This window comes from Arachis duranensis, chromosome 7 (assembly GCF_000817695.3).
Source record: "Arachis duranensis cultivar V14167 chromosome 7, aradu.V14167.gnm2.J7QH, whole genome shotgun sequence".
Classification (NCBI taxonomy): domain Eukaryota; kingdom Viridiplantae; phylum Streptophyta; class Magnoliopsida; order Fabales; family Fabaceae; genus Arachis; species Arachis duranensis.
In genome coordinates, this window is record NC_029778.3 from 68,041,143 (window position 1) to 68,059,379 (window position 18,237).

Sequence of the window (18,237 nt, forward strand, 5' to 3'; positions counted from 1 at the left end):
TCCCTCTCATCTCTTTCTATTTATTTTATTTATTTACTAACACTTCTCTTCTACTCATAATTCAAACCCTCTTCTCTTCTCTCTCTGTGTTCGAATTCTTCATCTCTTTTCTCTATATTATTCTTCTATTCTTCTTCTCTTCTACTTACATAAGAATCTCTATACTGTGACATAAAGGATTCATCTTCTTTTCTGTTCTCTTCTTTTTCATATGAGCAGGAGCAAGGATAAGGACATTATTGTTGAAGCAGATCCTGAACTTGAAAGGACTCTGAAAAAAAGCTAAGAGAAGCTAAAGTACAACAATCCAGAGAAAATCTTACAGAGAATCTCGAAAAAGAAAGAGACATGGCCGAACCTAACAACAATGCAAGGAAGATGCTTGGTGACTTTACTGCACCAAATTCCAACTTTCATGGAAGAAGCATCTCAATCCCTACCATTGGAGCAAACAATTTTGAGCTAAAGCCTCAATTAGTTTCTCTGATGCAACAGAATTGTAAGTTTTATGGACTTCCATCAGAAGATCCTTTTCAGTTCTTAACTGAATTCTTGCAAATCTGTGATACTGTTAAGACTAATGGAGTTGATCCCGATGTTTACAAGCTTATGCTTTTCCTTTTTGCTATAAGAGACAGGGCTAGAATATGGTTGGACTCTCAACCTAAAGACAGCCTGAACTCTTGGGATAAGCTGGTCACGGCTTTCTTAGCCAAGTTCTTTCCTCCTCAAAAGCTGAGCAAGCTTAGAGTAGATGTTCAAACCTTCAGGCAGAAAGAAGGTGAATCCTTCTATGAAGCTTGAGAAAGATACAAGCAATTGACCAAAAAGTGTCCTTCTGACATGCTTTCAGAATGGACCATCCTTGATATATTCTATGATGGTCTGTCTGAATTGTCTAAGATGTCATTGGACCATCCTGTAGGTGGATCTATTCACCTAAAGAAAATGCCTGCAAAAGCTCAGGAACTCATTGAAATAGTTGCAAATAACCAGTTCATGTACACTTCTGAAAGGAATCCTTTGAGTAATGGGATGCCTCAGAGGAAGGGAGTTCTTGAAATTGATGCTCTGAATGCCATATTGGCTCAAAACAAAATGTTGACTCAGCAAGTCAACATGATTTTTCAGAGTCTGAATGGATTGCAAAATGCATCCAACAGTACTAAAGAGGCATCTTCTGAAGAAAAAGCCTATGATCTTGAGAACCCTGCAATGGCAGAGGTGAATTACATGGGTGAAGCCTATGGAAACACCTATAATCCCTCATGGAGAAATCATCCAAATTTCTCATGGAAGGATCAACAAAAGCCTCAACAAGGCTTTAATAATGGTGAAAGAAACAGGTTTAGCAATAGCAAGCCTTTTCCATCATCCTCTCAGCAACAGATAGAGAATTCTGAGTAGAGCCCCTCTAGCTTAGCAAACATAGTTTCTGATCTATCTAAGGCCACTCTAAGTTTCATGAATGAAACACGGTCCTCCATCAGAAATTTGGAGGCACAAGTGGGCCAGCTGAGTAAAAGAGTCACTGAAACTCCTCCTAGTACTCTCCCAAGCAATATAGAAGAGAATCCAAAAAGAGAGTGCAAGGCCATAACCTTACTTGGTGTGGCCGAACCTAAAGAGGAGGAGGAGGACGTGAATCCCAGTGAAGAAGACCTCATGGGACGTCCTCTGGACAAAAAAGAGTTCCCATTTGAGGAACCTAAGGAATCTGAGGCTCATCTAGAGACCATAGAGATTCCATTGAACCTACTGCTGCCATTCATGAGCTCTGATGAATACTCTTCCTCTGAAAAGGATGAGGATATTACTGAAGAGCAAGTTGCTAAATACCTTGGAGCAATCATGAAACTGAATGCCAAGTTATTTGGTAATGAGACTTGGGAGAATGAACCCCCCTTGCTCACCAATAAACTGAATGACTTGGTTAGGCAGACATTACCTCAAAAGAAACAGGATCCTGGTAAATTCCTAATTCCCTGTACCATATGCACCATGACCTTTGAGAAGGCTCTGTGTGACTTGGGGTCAGGCATAAACTTAATGCCACTCTCTGTAATAGAGAAACTGGGAATCTTTGAGGTACAGGCTGCCAAATTCTCATTAGAGATAGCAGACAAATCCATGAAAAAGGCTTATGGATAGGTAGAGGACGTGCTAGTAAAGGTCAAAGGCCTTTACATCCCTGTTGATTTCATAATCCTAGACATTGGGAAGGATGAGGATGAATCCATCATCCTTGTCACACCTCTCTTAGCCACAGCAAAAGCTGTGACTGATGTTGACAGAGGAGAGTTGGTCCTTCAATTGAATGAGGACTACCTTGTATTCAAGACTCAAGGTTCTCCTTCTATACACATGGAGAGGAAGCATGAAAAGCTTCTCTCAATGCAGAGTCAAACAAAGCCCCCACAGTCAAACTCTAAGTTTGGTGTTGGGAGGCCATAACCAAACTCTAAGTTTGGTGTTGAACCCCCACATTCAAACTCTAAGTTTGGTGTTGGGAGCTCCCAACAATGCTCTGAACATCTGTGAAGCTCCATGAGAGCTCACTGTCAAGCTATTGACATTAAAGAAGCGCTTTTTGGGAGGTAACCCAAATTTATTTATCTATGTTATTTTTTTATTTTATCTTTTTTAGGTTGATGATCATATGGAATCACAAAAATAACTACAAGAATTAAATAAAAATAAACACAGCATTAAAAATAGCACACCCTGGAAGAGAAACTTACTGGCGTTTAAACGCCAATAAGGGTAGTAGAATGGGCGTTTAACGCCCAGTCTGGCACCATTCTGGGCGTTAAATGCCAGAAAAAAGCACCAGACTGGCATTAAACACCAGAAAGTAGTAACAAACTGGCGTTAAATGCCAGAAACAGGTTACAGCTTGGCATTTAACGCCAGGAAAAGAATAAAAGCTGGCGTTAAACACCAGAAACAGGCTACAATCTGGCGTTAAACGCCAGAAATAAGTAGCAATCTGGCGTTAAACACTAGGATTGCATTGTATGGGCGTTTACACGCCTAATAGGAGCAGGGATGATAAATCCTCAACACCTTAGGATCTGTGGACCCCACAGGATCCCCACCTACCCCACCTCTATCTCTCTCCCTCACACCTCTCTATAACACTCTACCCAAAACACTTTTCCCTTCCAGACCCACCCACTTCTATTCGGTCACTCTCTCCCTCCATCTCCTCTATTTTTCTTCTTCTGTCCCTTCTTTTTTTCTTCTTTTGCTCGAGGACGAGCAAACATTTTAAGTTTGGTGTGGTAAAAGCATTGCTTTTTGTTTTTTCATAACCATTTATGGCACCTAAGGCCAGAGAAACTTCTAGAAAGAAGAAAGGGAAGGCAATTGCTTCCAACTCTGAGTCATGGGAGATGGAGAGATTCATCTCAAGGGTCCATAGCTCATTAGTAGAGCATTTGACCATAAAACAAGAGAGCTCACTCATGGACCTCAGCAAGAGCATGAGGAATTCCCTCATCAAGAAATCTCTGAGATACCTCAAGGGATACATTTTCCTCTACACAACTATTGGGAGCAACTAAGGATGGAGCAACAAAGGCAAGGAATTGACATAAAGGAGCTCAAGATCACCATTGGTTCTTCAAGAGGAGGACGCCACCCTCACTAAGGTGGACTCATTCCTTAATCTTCTTGTCTATTTATTTTTCTGCTTTATGTGTTATCCATGTTTGTGTCTTTATTACATGATCATTAGTGTCTAGTGTCTATGTCTTAAAGCTATAAATAATTCCATGAATCCTTTACCTCTCTTAAATGAAAAATATGCTTAATTACAAAAGAACAAGAAGTACTTGGATTTCAAATTTTATCTTGAAATTAGTTTAATTATTTTGATGTGGTGGCAATACTTTTTGTTTTCTGAATGAATGCTTGAACAGTGCATATTTTTTATAGTGAAGTTTATGAATGTTAAAATTGTTGGCTCTTGAAAGAATGATGAACAAAGAGAAATGTTATTGATAATCTGAAAAATCAAGAGATTGATTCTTGAAGCAAGAAAAAGCAGTGAAAAAGAAAAAAAAATAGCAAAAAAAAATTGGCGAAAAAAAGAAAAAGAAAAAGCAAGTAGAAAAAGCCAAAGGCCCTTTAAACCAAAAGGCAAGGGTAAAAAGGATCCAAGGCTTTGAACATTAATGGATAGGAGGGCAAAGAAAATAAAATCTAGGCCTAAGCGGCTAAATCAAGCTGTCCCTAACCATGTGCTTGTGGCATGAAGGTCCAAGTGAAAAGCTTGAGACTGAGTGGTTAAAGTCATGATCCAAAGTAAAAGAGTGTGCTTAAGAACTCTGGACACCTCTAATTGGGGACTTTAGCAAAGCTGAGTCACAATCTGAAAAGGTTTACCCAGTTATATGTCTGTGGCATTTATGTATCCGGTGGTAATACTGGAAAACAAAGTGCTTAGGGTCACGGCCAAAACTCATAAAGTAGCTGTATTCAAGAATCAACATACTGAACTAGGAGAATCAGTAACACTATCTAAAATTCTAAGTTCCTATAGATGCCAATCATTCTGAATTTCAAAGGATAAAGTGAGATGCCAAAACTGTTTAGAAGCAAAAAGCTACTAGCCCCGCTCATCTAATTAGGACTAAGTTTCATTGATATTGTGAGGTTCATTGTATATTCTCTTCTTTTTATCCTATTTTGTTTTCAATTGCTTGGGGACAAGCAACAATTTAAGTTTGGTGTTGTGATGAGCGGATAATTTATACGCTTTTTGGCATTGTTTTTACATAGTTTTTAGTATGGTTTAGTTAGTTTTTAGTATATTTTTAGTAGTTTTTAAGCAAAATTCACATTTCTACACTTTACTATGAGTTTGTGTGTTTTTCTGTGACTTCAAGTATTTTCCGGCTGAAATTGAGGGACCTGAGCAAAAATCTGAATCAGAGGCTGACAAAGGACTGCTGATGCTGTTGGATTCTGACCTCCCTGCACTCGAAATGGATTTTTTAGAGCTATAGAAATCCAAATGGTGTGCTCTTAATTACATTGGACATCTAGGGCTTTCCAGCAATATATAATAGTCCATACTTTGCCCGAGTTTAGATGATGCAAACTGGCGTTTAACGCCAGCTTTTTGCCCTATTCTGGCGTTAAACGCCAGAAACAAGTTGCAAGCTAGAGTCAAACGCCAGAAACAAGTTACAAACTGGCGTTTAACTCCAAGGAAGACCTCTGCACATGGAAGCATCATGATGCCAGGGCATCTAGGCCAGTTTCACTGACCTTTTCTTTACTGTTTTAGGGTAATTTCATACATTTTCTTAGAGAACAAGGTAAGTTTTGGATGAAAATACATTCACACCTTTATTCAAGCAACAATTGTGAATTTTACATGATTTCATGAGGATTTTGTAAGAATTGAATGACAAATTGATGATGCATAATCTCATGACTTTGGCTAGAGCTTTGGTGCACTTTATTTGCTTGATTTCAGGACAAAGGAAGCATGGAAGAACCACGTTAGTAGCCACGTTAACCTAGTTAACGTGATCACTAACGTGGAATGGGAATGAGCTTGCAACATTAATAAGAAAAGTGATCACAAATAATGCATGTGAAGCCATCATAAGCCCACGTTAATTGCCACATTAACTAGGTTAACGTGGTAGTTAACGTGGAGACAAAGAGACCTCCAATGTTAGTGGTAAACGTGAACACCACTAATGCTCCAAAAATTGGCAATGAGCCACGTTAAGAGTCACGTTAACTTAGTTAACGTGAACTCTAACGTGGAAGAGAGGAATAATGCCAACGCTAGTGACACTCACCTTTGTCACTAACGTTGGATCAAACTAGCATTGCCCACGTTAGTGGTCACGTTAAGACCACTAACGTGAAAGTTAACGTGGAGATGAGCCAACGTTAGTGACACTCACTTTTGTCACTAACGTTGGAGATGGTATTCACTACCACGTTAGTGGCCATGTTAACTTAGTTAACGTGAGCTCTAACGTGGAGAGTAGGGGCACTTGGAGCATTAGTGACAAAGGTAAGTGTCACTAACGCTTGCGAAGGTTTATAAGGCAACGTTAGTGCCACTGACGTTGGAGTTAACGTGGGCTATATAGGGTTGGAACGTTAGTGAAAAAGGTGATTGCCACTAACGTTCTTGAACCCACAATTTCACTTAACGTTAACATCACTAACGCCCATGCCTAACTCACACTTTTAAGCAAGCTGAGCCCAATAAAGATTGTAACTGCTTCAACTCAAGATCTAAGGCTCACATCCAGGACTTGGAGAACTCACTAGAAGATCAAGAAGAGTAGTATATATAGAAGTAGTTTTGAACTATAGAGAAGCTTGGCAATTTGGAGAACTACCCTTTGTATATTTACTTTTCTGCACTTTTAGCTAAGCATGTATTCTTTTCTGCCATTTTCCATTTCTATAGCTATGAACAACTAAACCCCTTTCATTGGGTTAGGAAGTGAAGAGAGAACTTTTGTGTGGTCTAGAATTCAGAATAAATTCCCGTTGCAAGTATAGCTTCTAGACCAACAAAAGCCCTTTCTTACAAACGTTTTGGTTTTCACAAGTAACAAACCCCTGATAAAATTGGTAACCGAAGTATTTAAACCTCAGGTCGTCTTCTCAAGGAATTACAGGGAGGCATGTTCTTATTATTGGTTATGAGTCTTGTAAATTGGGGGTTTTGAAAGTAAGGAACAAGTATGTTAAATGATAAGAAAAATAAAATAGTAATGATAAAATAAACTCTTGGCAAGATATTAGAATCGAAATTCCTATCCTAGTTATCCTTATCAGGTGTGATGAGAATTGGGTTTTAATCCCACTTAGTTATCCTTTATTAAACAAGGGAAGGTCAAGTGGACTAATTAGCTTGATCCTCAAGTCCTAGTCAATCCCTGTGGGAAGACTAGCTTTAGAGCGATCTAGATCAATTAGAATCTGCCAATTTCAACCACTGCTGAGTTTGACAACTCAAGTGTTACCAATTACCTAACCAAAGCCAAAAGGGGAAAAAATCTAAATTATTTATATAAATAAAAGAAAACAATCATGAGTCTAAAATACCTCAAATTATACTAAATAGAGAAAATCCTAACATGAATGGTTCATAAGCCAAATAGGCAACATAAGTAATACAAGCATTAAAGTATCTCAAAGTAGAAGAGAAGTCAAAATAAAGGAATATTGAACCTGATAAAAAGATGAGATAAAAATATTCCTAAGTTCTAAAAATCCTAATCCTAATCCAAAGAGAGAGGAGAGAACCTCTCTCTCTAAAACTACATCTAAACTATGAAAAGTGAAATTAACTGGCTCCCCTGAATGGATGCATTCCTCCAATTCATAACCTCTAATCTCTGCCTCTTGGACCTGGATCTGGGCCAAAAAGGGCTTCAGAAACTGCTGGGAGCATCTTCTATAATTTCTGGTGCATGGCATCTGTCACGCGTCCGCGTGGGTCACGCGGTCGCGTCATTCAGAGTTTTCCTTGTCACGCGTTCGCTTTGATCATGCATCTGCATCATCTTTGTTCTACTTAAGGCGCGTGGCCGCATGAGTCACGTAGTCGCGTCACTCCCTTTTCGCGCTGGGCATGCGGCCGCGTCATCCATGCGTTCGCGTCGCTACCAATTTCTTCAAAAACTCCATTTTGTTCTTTCCTTCCATTTTTATATGTTTCCTTTCCATCCTTTAAGTCATTCATGCCTTAGAAGCTCTGCAACTACTCAACACACAAATCACGGCATCGAATGGTAATAAAGGAAAATTAAAATAATTACTTTTAAAGCATAGAAAACATGTATTTCACATATATCACATAATAAGGAAGGGAAAGCAAAACTTATGCAATTTCTATGAATAAGTATGTGAAGGGTTGAATAAATCACTTAAATTGAGCACAATATATATCATAAAATATGGGTTTATCAACCTCTCCACACTTAAATAATAGCATGTCCTCATGCTAAATCCAAGATAAAGAGTAAGGTAAAGTGGTGGAATCTCATGCAATGCAATCTACTCTAAATGAATCTACCTAAATGAGTCATGCAAATCTAGTTATTATTCACTTGTATATAAAACTTACATGTAGTTAAATTAATTCATATTCTCAAGGAATTATATATGCATAGCCAACTTTAGACAATGTTAAAGCACTTTTACAATTGAGATGGGTAAAAATATTTTTCAAACTTGCAAGACAATTAACAATTGAGGCAGAGATATATGGTGATGAGCTATTGAACCCTCACTGGATTTTGTATTTACTCTCTAGTCACTCAGTGTTTATTGGGTTAATCACTCTAATCTTCTTTTTATCCTTACTTTCTATAACTTTGTTCTTCATCTAACCAATCAACAAATATAGAATATAGACATACAAAAATCATGAGGTCTTTTTAAGGTTGTAATGGGGCCAAGGTAGTGGTAAGGGTATATGTATAAGGTTAATTGAGCCAATAAGTGAATCCTTGATTAATCTAAGATCTCACCTAACATACATACTTTTATATAGATCAAAGTGTCTTAACCTATTTGCCCAAATTTTTCCAATTTGTATTGCAAACTCATGCATTAAATTTAACTTTGCCCCCATGTGCATTGATTTTTCTTATTTTGCGTTTGGGGAATTCTTTTTGTATCCCTTTATTGAAAATAAATTTTTTTTCATATGCACATGGTGACTTTTAATTGTTTTTAATTTTACATGAGCATGCTTCCCAAATTTTCAAATAATTTATTCAATTTAAATTCCTACTTTTTTTTATCATCCATGTTCCCATAAAATTCCTCACACTTAAATTATACACAATTTCTATCTTAAGCTAACCAAGGATTCAACTTGGGATTTTTATTTTGTTTTTTTGCTTAAGGCTAGTAATGTGGTTATAAAACAGAGGGGGATTAAAAAGCTCAAAGGGGCTAACAAGGATGGCATAAAAGGTAGGCTTTATTTGGGATAAGTGAGTTAATAATCAAATATGGCCTCAATCCTATCTTGGTATGTATCTATATTCTATATTGGACATATAGATTAAAGCAAAATAAAGAACACCAGAATGAAAAAGAAGGGCAAAACACACAGGAATGAAATTTATAGTTTGAATACAACCATACAATTAAGCTCAAAACTCACAGGCTGTGTGTTCTCAAGCTCATAAATCATATATCAATTATGTATGTCATGCAAGTAGAAATTAAGAGTTTCCATCATTCTCAATGTAAAATTTATTTGGGTGGCTTTAAAGTTTTAGTGTTCCTCCTTGATGAAATATTGTTAACTAACTAACATGTAATGCTATATATACAAGGGGTGTGGATTGTTTTAATTCTGTTAAAGTCTCTAGCTTACTTCCTTTTTATTTTTAATCAAATCAACTATCATATGCTAAAAAGCGTAAACTATACTAATTAATCCACTTAATATATAACTAGTAAACTAATGTGCAAATTAAGCTAAAATATCCAAGCTGTATACAGCCCAAAGTGCATAATGCAACAGTATAACAAAAATAAAAGAGAGAAAAATGTGCAAATAAAATACAAAAAATAGACAAAATAAGATAAGAGTCTGTAGTGGTTCACCAAAATAAATAGATGCCAGAAATGGCGACCTCCCCACACTTAAATAATAGCATCGTCCTCGATGCTCACTCAAGTTGGGTGTGAAGGAGTGTCATCTCCGGAAGGATGGGTTGCTGGTGTCTCGGTGGTGGTCTGAGGATCTACAGACTAGAAGAAGGTAGGAGGATCTGTCTGTGGCAGAGGAGGCTCTGACTGGATAGAAATCTCGAGATCTGTGGTCTGTATCTGGTGTGGCTCCTCAGGATGTGACGCAGCCTGCTTCTGGTCTACCTGCTCAGCCTGGGTGGGTGTCTCCTCCTCATGAGCAGTCGCCTCCGTCTCAGATGTGTCAGAAGGGGTGTCAGGCTCGGAGGGGACGTTGCCGCCAGACCAGATCATCAACTTGATGTGCTCATAGCGTCGCTTGTTGCGACGTTCCATACGGTCCAAGCGGGCAAAGAGTCGATGCACCAAATGGTAAATAGGCTCAGGAGCAGTTGGAGGTACAGTGGGCAGGTAGGTGCAGCAGTGGAAGAAGAGGGGGCAGTTGAAGGTGTGGCTGTCTCATCAGAAGCAGTAAGAATGGAAGTCTGTAGCCTAAAGCCAGAAAGTTCCTGCTGTGAGGAATGATCTTCTTGCAGTCCGCAGCAGGTGGCTTCTCATCAGCATCCTCCCAAGGCACATCAGCTCGACGGCCTAGCTGGTTGACCAGATAAGGGAAGGGGAGGGTGCCTCTGATATGGACCCTGGCCATATAGTTCCGGATGAATCGTGGTAGGTACAGGCCCTTACTCTCCATCACACACCAGAGGAGGGTGATCATAGTAGCAGGCAGCTCTGTCTCATGAGTGCTCGGCATAATAAAGTTACTCAGGATCTGGTGCCAGAGTTGAGCCTCATCATTCAAGTATATCTACTTGATTCCTTTAGGCATGGTGGTGTTCTTACCCGTCACCCAAGGGACAGTAGGGTCAAAAGCTATCCTCTCCTTGACAGCATCCCAGTCAAATCTCAGAAAGCGCATGTCTTCTTCAGCCTTTTGGTAACCGTCAGGCTGATCTGACTTTTGCTAAAGGCGCAGAATATCCTCAATGGCCTCTTCAGTGACCAGTATCTGTTTCCCTCTGAGGTGCATTGCATCCAAGGAAGTCTTGAAATAATTGCAGTAAAACTCTCTTACCCAGGAAGCATTTACCTCAGTCAAGTTTCTCTCCAAGAAGAACCAGCCTCTTTGTTTGATCTGATCGGAGGTGTACTACTGTAGTTCTTCTAGAATTTTCAAAGTCCTCTCTAGGTACAGATTTCTGGAGGTAGCAAACACTGGAAACTTCAGCTCACAGTATCGGTCTGCAAACTTAATTGGATCATTGGCAGGGAGGAGCTGGTCAGCCTTCTCCTGCGCGGTAAAGTGCTTTTCCCGCCAGGAGTCATCATGCAAAAGCTCCAACAGAGACATAGAGGATTCACCTCTTTCTTGTTTGTCAGTTGTTGCTTTTCCCTTACCCCTGCCTTGAGAGTCAGACATCCTGAAAAATAGAATTTTCAAGATATAATTGAGGAATAAAAGCAGGAAAACAAGTAGGCAAATAACAAGATAAGCACGAAGTGGCAAATGAGCAGTATAAAAATGAAATGAGTTAAGTAAATGTATATTTTGGATTGTGTTGGAGTTGAAAAGATGAGATAAGAAATCACAGTCCAAAATATGTTAGAAATGGAAAGTCTGTTAATTAGGAAAAACAATAATCATGCCATGAGTGAAATTAATTTAAAGAAGTAGTGAAAAGGCAAAGGGGGACGTTAGAAAGTTAAAAGTGGGAAAATTGAAAAAGAGGTTAGAAATCGAAAATCAGTGAGTTAGTAAAAAGGAAGTCAGAGTAAGTGGCATGATGATTGGTTTCTAAGTAACAAGAATTTCACAATTTTAAACAACAGTCAACTTATATTCAAGCAGGGATAACATGGTATTGATGATGATTCATATAAATATAGAAGTAGTAAAAAGTAAAATTAAATCATCAATAAACCAATTTATTAACCAGGAAATCAAAAGTAATAAGAATGCTGGCCCGTGCATTCAAGAATTGGATTGGTATTCGTGGAGTAGTGCAAAATAGAGAATTGCCAAAACCAATATTTGAATGTAAAGAAGGAACAATTCGCAGAAACTTGGGTAGCATTCCAGCTAAAAATTGGATGTTCCCAGAAAACAAATAGGAAGAACAGTTCATATGAATAGAAATAGGGCTGCACAAATAGCAAGAATAAGAAAGAGAAGTGTAACAGCAGCATGAAACAGTTAGGCGCAGCATATGAACAGTATTAACATCATAGCCAGAATAAAATTGCAAAATAGATAAACAGATAACAAGAAAGGTGCAATTATCAGGCCTAAATCCACTATCCAGATCCTAGCTACCTAACCACATAGAATCCACTACAAACATGCATCTCTATCTAGCCTATTCGGAACAAAAATTGGAAAACGAACTAATGAGTCGTAAGGAGGGATCGCAGTATGGTGGAACCTGGTGCATGTACGAACAAGGGATAGGGCAGAGGGAAGGCAGTGGTGATGTGGTGGCACCAGGAGGTGCACGGCGGCGCGGCGGTGGGGCAATGGCCGTCGGAGGTTGGCCACGGTGAGGTGGTAGTGGTGGAGGAAGGTGAGAGTGTTGGGGTTTGATGAGAGGGGTTGAGGTACGGGATGTTGGCCGGCGGATGAAGCAGCGGCGGTGCGACGCTAGCCACGGTGAGGTACGGTGGTCTGGCAGTGGCGGAGGGAAGAGAGTGGGGGAAAAGAAGGAAGAGAGGGGAGGGGTGGGTGTCGCGGTGGGGTCTGGGTGGTCGTGGTAGGGCGGCGGTCGAGGTGGTTGTTGGTGGTGGCGGAAGAGATAGAGGGTTGCAGAGAAGAGAGAAGAGGGGTGGGGTTTGGGTTGCGCGAAGCGTAGGGTTTCGCGTGACTTGGGGTTAGTGATCGCAAATCCACGCAAACGCGTGGTGGATGCGATCGCGTGAATAGGGTGAAATAAGATTGACGCGAACACGTGGTCGACGCAATCGCATGGGTTGGGTACAAGACAGGTGATGCGGACGCGTGAAGTACGCGATCGCGTCGCTGGAATTTGTGCTAGATGCACGATTCCAGCGTCGTTTCAGCACAACTCTCTGTTTGATGTAGGGGGTCATAAAATCCATGCGACGCGATCGCGTCGCTCATGCTTTCGCGTGGGATGGGTGTTGTGTAAGTGACGTGTTCGCGTCAAGGACGCGCACGCGTGGGTCGTTTTGTGCTAAACGCACACTAGCCGCATGATTCCAGCCCAACTTTCTGGGCGTTGGATCTTTACGCCGATATCCAGATCACATGTTCGCGTGAGTGACGTGGATGCGTGGGAGGCCTTTTTCACAATCGACGCGATCGCGTGGAGCACGCGATCGTGTGGAATAATTTGTGCCAAAGGCACACCTCCAGCCTTGCTTTAGCGTGACTCTCTATTCACTTTCCTTATTCTTTTACTGCACTTGTGACGCAAACGTGTCGCATACTTTTTCTCTTTTTTTTATACAGTATGCAGAATGCAAAATGCAATGAATGTCATGCAAAAATTCAGGTTCAAATTCAAAAATAGAGTAGAATGGACAAGGAACGATCATACCATGGTGGGTTGTCTCCCACCTAGCACTTTTAGTTAAAGTCCTTAAGTTGGACATTTGATGAGCTTCCTGCTATGGTGGCTTGTGCTTGAATTCGTCCAGAAATCTCCACCAGTGTTTGGAATGCCAGCATCCTCCGGTGTCCTAAACAAGGTACTTAAAGCTCTTGAGTAGTCTCAAGCAAGTCTCCAGGCTCCCGGGGTGTTGAATGTCGGAATAGATTCCAGGATCCCAAACTCTACTTTTACACCCATCTTTGTTTCGATCTGTATTTTTCAAGCCGGGTGATAAGTGATCTGAATCCTCACTGCAGTGACCAAACAGCTTTCGAGATCCGTCCAATTGAGCTTGACACCAATTCTTTCACCTCAAATTGAAGTGTGAAACCTCATTGAATCTTGCATACCAGTGCTGAGTGCGAGTCATTTCCCTTTTGCTCTTAAAGCCGCAGAGAGCTCTAAGCTGGTCATCTGTCTCAAGCAAACCATATTCAAGTGGAAAATTGAAGATAAAGGTCAAGGATTTTACCCACTTGAAGTTTGTGTTGGGTGGTAATGGCCTTGGGATCAGTGTTTTCAGTTGTTCTGCAAGCTCTACTCTCTCGTGGTCTTTTGTGAATTCCGCCACTTCTTGGCAAATTTCTTCCATTTCAACTATGTCTTGATCAAAGTCACTGATATCTTCCTCATCACTTGAGTCATAATTGGGAGGTTGAGAAAAGTCGACCTCTGCATCATCTTCGTATTTACTTGGGGAAGATTCTTTTGTCTCAAAGAATTCACTTGCGGATGCAAGTTCATTATTAAGAGAACTTGAGTGGTGACTATCATCATCAGGAAAACTTGAGTCCTGGGTAATTCCGTCTAATTCCTTATAAAATACCTGCCTTGGGGGTTGTGCACTATCCTCCTTAGCATTAATTGTAACGTATTCGACGAAATTCTCCACAACTCTGGATTCCTGCGGAGGTTCAGCATCTCCTAAATCTTCAACCAACTCTTCTTCTTCTACAATGACAGCGTCCTCTACTTGTTCTAGTACGAAGTTATGCTCTATGCTATCCACTGGAGTTTCTAGTGGCTTCTTCACGCTACGTTCCTCATTATATTCTCCACATGAAGCCATGGGAGTTTGTTGAGTGTCCAAACGTCTGAAAGATAATTGATTTATTGCGTGCTCCAGTTGATGAAGGGTTGCATGAAATTGGTCTACTGATTCTTCGAAGCGAACCTGTGATTCTTGGCTTGATGGATATGGACATGGTGCACAGGGGAGTGGTGGTTCTTGGGAGTAATTTGATTGGCGTTGGAGTGGATAATGATCATGTGGTAGTGAATGGTGAAAAGAAGCTTGTGAGTATGGTGGTTCGAAGCTATGTTGTGAGGATGGTCTCTGAGCATAGGGTGGGGCTTGTTGGTAGCTACAAGGGGGTCCACCATATCTGTTAGTTTGGCATGCATTGTAGAACGGTCCTTGTCTGTGATATCTAGGAGGGTGTTGTGGCCTCAAGGGTTGATCATATCCTCTTGGCTCCATCCATCTTTGATTGCTTTGACCGTGATGCATAGTCCTGTTATAGCTTCCATTCTTTTTAACAAAATTAGAACTAAACTCGAAGCAAGAAGGGTGAGAATTCATAGTAGCTATTAGAAATAAGAGGGAAAAACAAAAACAAATAAACAAGTAAAAGAAAAATATTTACAATAACCAATAATAAGGCACACTTGCAATTCCCCGCCAACGGCGCCATTTTGAAAAGAGAACTTTTGTGTGGTCTAGAATTCAGAATAAATTCCCGTTGCAAGTATAGCTTCTAGACCAACAAAAGCCCTTTCTTACAAATGTTTTGGTTGTCACAAGTAACAAACCCCTGATAAAATTGATAACCGAAGTATTTAAACCTCGGGTCGTCTTCTCAAGGAATTGCAGGGAGGTATGTTCTTATTATTGGTTATGAGTCTTGTAAATTGGGGGTTTTGAAAGTAAGGAACAAGTATGTTAAATGATAAGAAAAATAAAATAGTAATGATAAAATAAACTCTTGGCAAGGTATTAGAATCGGAATTCCTATCCTAGTTATCCTTTATTAAAAAAATAATCATGAGTCTGAAATACATCAAATTATACTAAATAGAGAAAATCCTAACATGAATAGTTCATAAGCCAAATAGGCAACATAAGTGATACAAGCACTAAAGTATCTCAAAGTAGAAGAGAAGTCAAAATAAAGGAATATTGAACCTGATAGAAAGATGAGATAAAAATATTCCTAATTTCTAAAAATCCTAATCCTAATCCTAAGAGAGAGGAGAGAATCTCTCTCTCTCTCTCTCTCTCTCTCTCTAGAACTACATCTAAACTATGAAAAGTGAAATTAACTGGCTCCCCTGAATGGATGCATTCCTCCACTTCATAACCTCTAATCTCTGCCTCTTGGACCTGGATCTGGGCCAAAAAGGGCTTCAGAAACTGCTGGGAGCATCTTCTGTAATTTCTGGTGCGTGGCATCTGTCACGCGTCCGCGTGGGTCATGCGGTTGCGTCATTCGGAGTTTTCCTTGTCACGCGTTCACTTTGATCATGCGTCCGCGTAATCTGTGTTCTGCTTATGGCGCGCGGCCGCGTGAGTCACGCGGTCGCGTCGCTCCCTTTTCGCGCTGGGCATACGGCCACGTCATCCATGCATTTGCGTCGCTACCAGTTTCTTCAAAAACTCGATTTTGTGCTTTCTTTCCATTTTTGTATGTTTCCTTTCCATCCTTTAAGTCATTCCTGCCTTAGAAGCTCTGCAACTACTCAACACACAAATCACGGCATCGAATGGTAATAAAGGGCACTTAAAATAATTACTTTTAAAGCATAGAAAACATGTATTTCACATATATCACATAATAGGAAGGGAAAGCAAAACTTATGCAATTTCTATGAATAAGTATGTGAAGGGTTGAATAAATCACTTAAATTGAGCACAATATATATCATAAAATATGGGTTTATCAGGGAGCTCTGTTGTAATTTGATGGATCAACTATAGTTTTCATTCTTCTTCTTCTTTCTTCTCTTTTAATTTACTAGAAAGCTTTCGATCTTAATTCAATTGGTTAATTGTCTTGGAAAAGAAACTCTCCATAATTGGATCTCCTCTGAGCCTTGGAAAAGGGATGAGAAGATCATGCTAGAAATGCTTTCTCATGTTGGATTAAATTGGGGTTTGGGCGGATATAGTGACATATAATCCTCCCAACACTTTGATTTGGAAATACATATGGTATAATCAGTCACCACATTTCATCTCTTCCCATAAGCAATTAAATCAAGGAATTGGACAATTGTTCAAGCTTAGAGAGATTGGGTTGCCAAGGAATTGGAACCCAATCACCTAAGATTGCCAAGGAGATCAATAGATGCTTTGATTGAGGAAGAGATGAAAATGAATTTAATCCGGAGAATACAACATCTCCTGAGCCCAATGAATTCCCCATTTCTGATCTTACCCATTCTCTTTACTTTCTGCCATTTATTTCCATGCTTATTTCCCCAAATCCCCATTTAAGATTCTGCACCTTATTTTCTACTATTTACTTTCCCGCCATTTAATTTTCTGCACTTCTCAAACTACATTCTGTTTAGCTCAACTAGCATACTCTTCCAACTAAAGTTGCTTGACCAATCAATCCCTGTGGGATTCGACCTCACTCTATTGTGAGTTTTTACTTGACGATAATTCGGTATACTTGTCGAAGGGAAATTTGTTGAGAGACAAGTTTTCGTGCATCAAGTTTATGGTGCCGTTGCCGGGGATTGATTTTGTATCAACAATGATTAAGTTGAAAGTTCACTAGATTGAGCATTTTTCTTTTGTTTGTTTACTTTATTCAGTAGTTTACCTTCAGTTTGTTTAGTTTCTTCCTCATCCCCTATACCCTCTTTGTTTTCTTTCTTTCTTTGTTATTATTTACAATTCTGCTCACTAACCCACTAACTGTTTGATAATTTGCACCACTCACACTAACAATCACTCTAATAAGAATAATCTCTTCATTTCATCTCTTGCTGTGTGCTTTGTTAGTTGTATGATAGGGAGAAGAGGGGGAGCTTCAACTTCCTTCGATTTAGAACCTGAAAGGACCCTCTGGAGACTAAGGAGGGAAGCAAGAGGGAAACGAGTTGTTGGTGTTGAGAAAGAGGAAGAGTATTTTGAAATAAACATGGAGGAGATCTTAGAAAACAATCAAGAAGGAGAGGTTCACAACCATGCCAGAGAAGGCCCTGCAAATCATGCTAGGCAAGAGAGGAGAGTTCTAGGCTCTTACATTAATCCAAACCCAGGAAACTGTGGAAGTAGCATCCAAAAGCCCACCATACATGCCAACAACTTTGAACTAAAACCCCAGCTCATCACCCTTGTTTAGAACAACTGCTCATTTGGAGGAAGTGCCCAAGAAGACCCCAATCAACATCTAACCACCTTCCTGAGAATATGTGACACTGTGAGGTCTAACGGAGTCCACCCGGATGTCTATAGGCTGCTTTTGTTCCCTTTTTCACTCAGGGACAAGGCATCCAAGTGGCTGGAGTCTTTCCCAAAGGAGAGCTTAACATATTGAGAAGATGTGGTGAACAAATTTTTGGCAAGATTCTACCCTCCTCAAAGAATTAACAGGCTGAGAGCTTAGGTGCAAACTTTCAGGCAACAAGATGGTGAAACTCTCTATGAGGCATGGGAGAGGTTCAAGGACTTAACAAGAAGATGCCCACCAGATATGTTCAATGAATGGGTTCAACTTCACATTTTCTATGAAGGTCTTTTTTATGAGTCAAAGAAGGCTGTAGACCATTCATCAGGGGGCTCTCTAAACAAGAAGAAAACCATTGAAGAAGCCATAGATGTCATTGAAACAGTAGCTAAGAATGACTACTTCTATGCTTCTGAAAGAAGCAACACCCGAGGAGTAATAGAGCTGAACCACATGGATGGATTGTTGGC

At 40.0% G+C, this 18,237-nt stretch overlaps 2 non-coding genes across 2 annotated transcripts; both read right to left on the bottom strand.

The window, feature by feature from the left end:
- Positions 1 to 741: 741 nt before the first annotated feature.
- LOC127740814 (small nucleolar RNA R71) lies at positions 742 to 849 on the bottom strand. Its single transcript, XR_008001670.1, has one exon. It is a non-coding gene; the product is annotated as a small nucleolar RNA R71 (small nucleolar RNA).
- Positions 850 to 17,911: 17,062 nt separating this feature from the next.
- Positions 17,912 to 18,018, bottom strand: LOC127740759 (small nucleolar RNA R71). The gene has a single exon (XR_008001618.1). It is a non-coding gene; the product is annotated as a small nucleolar RNA R71 (small nucleolar RNA).
- Between the last annotated feature and the right edge of the window lie 219 nt (positions 18,019 to 18,237).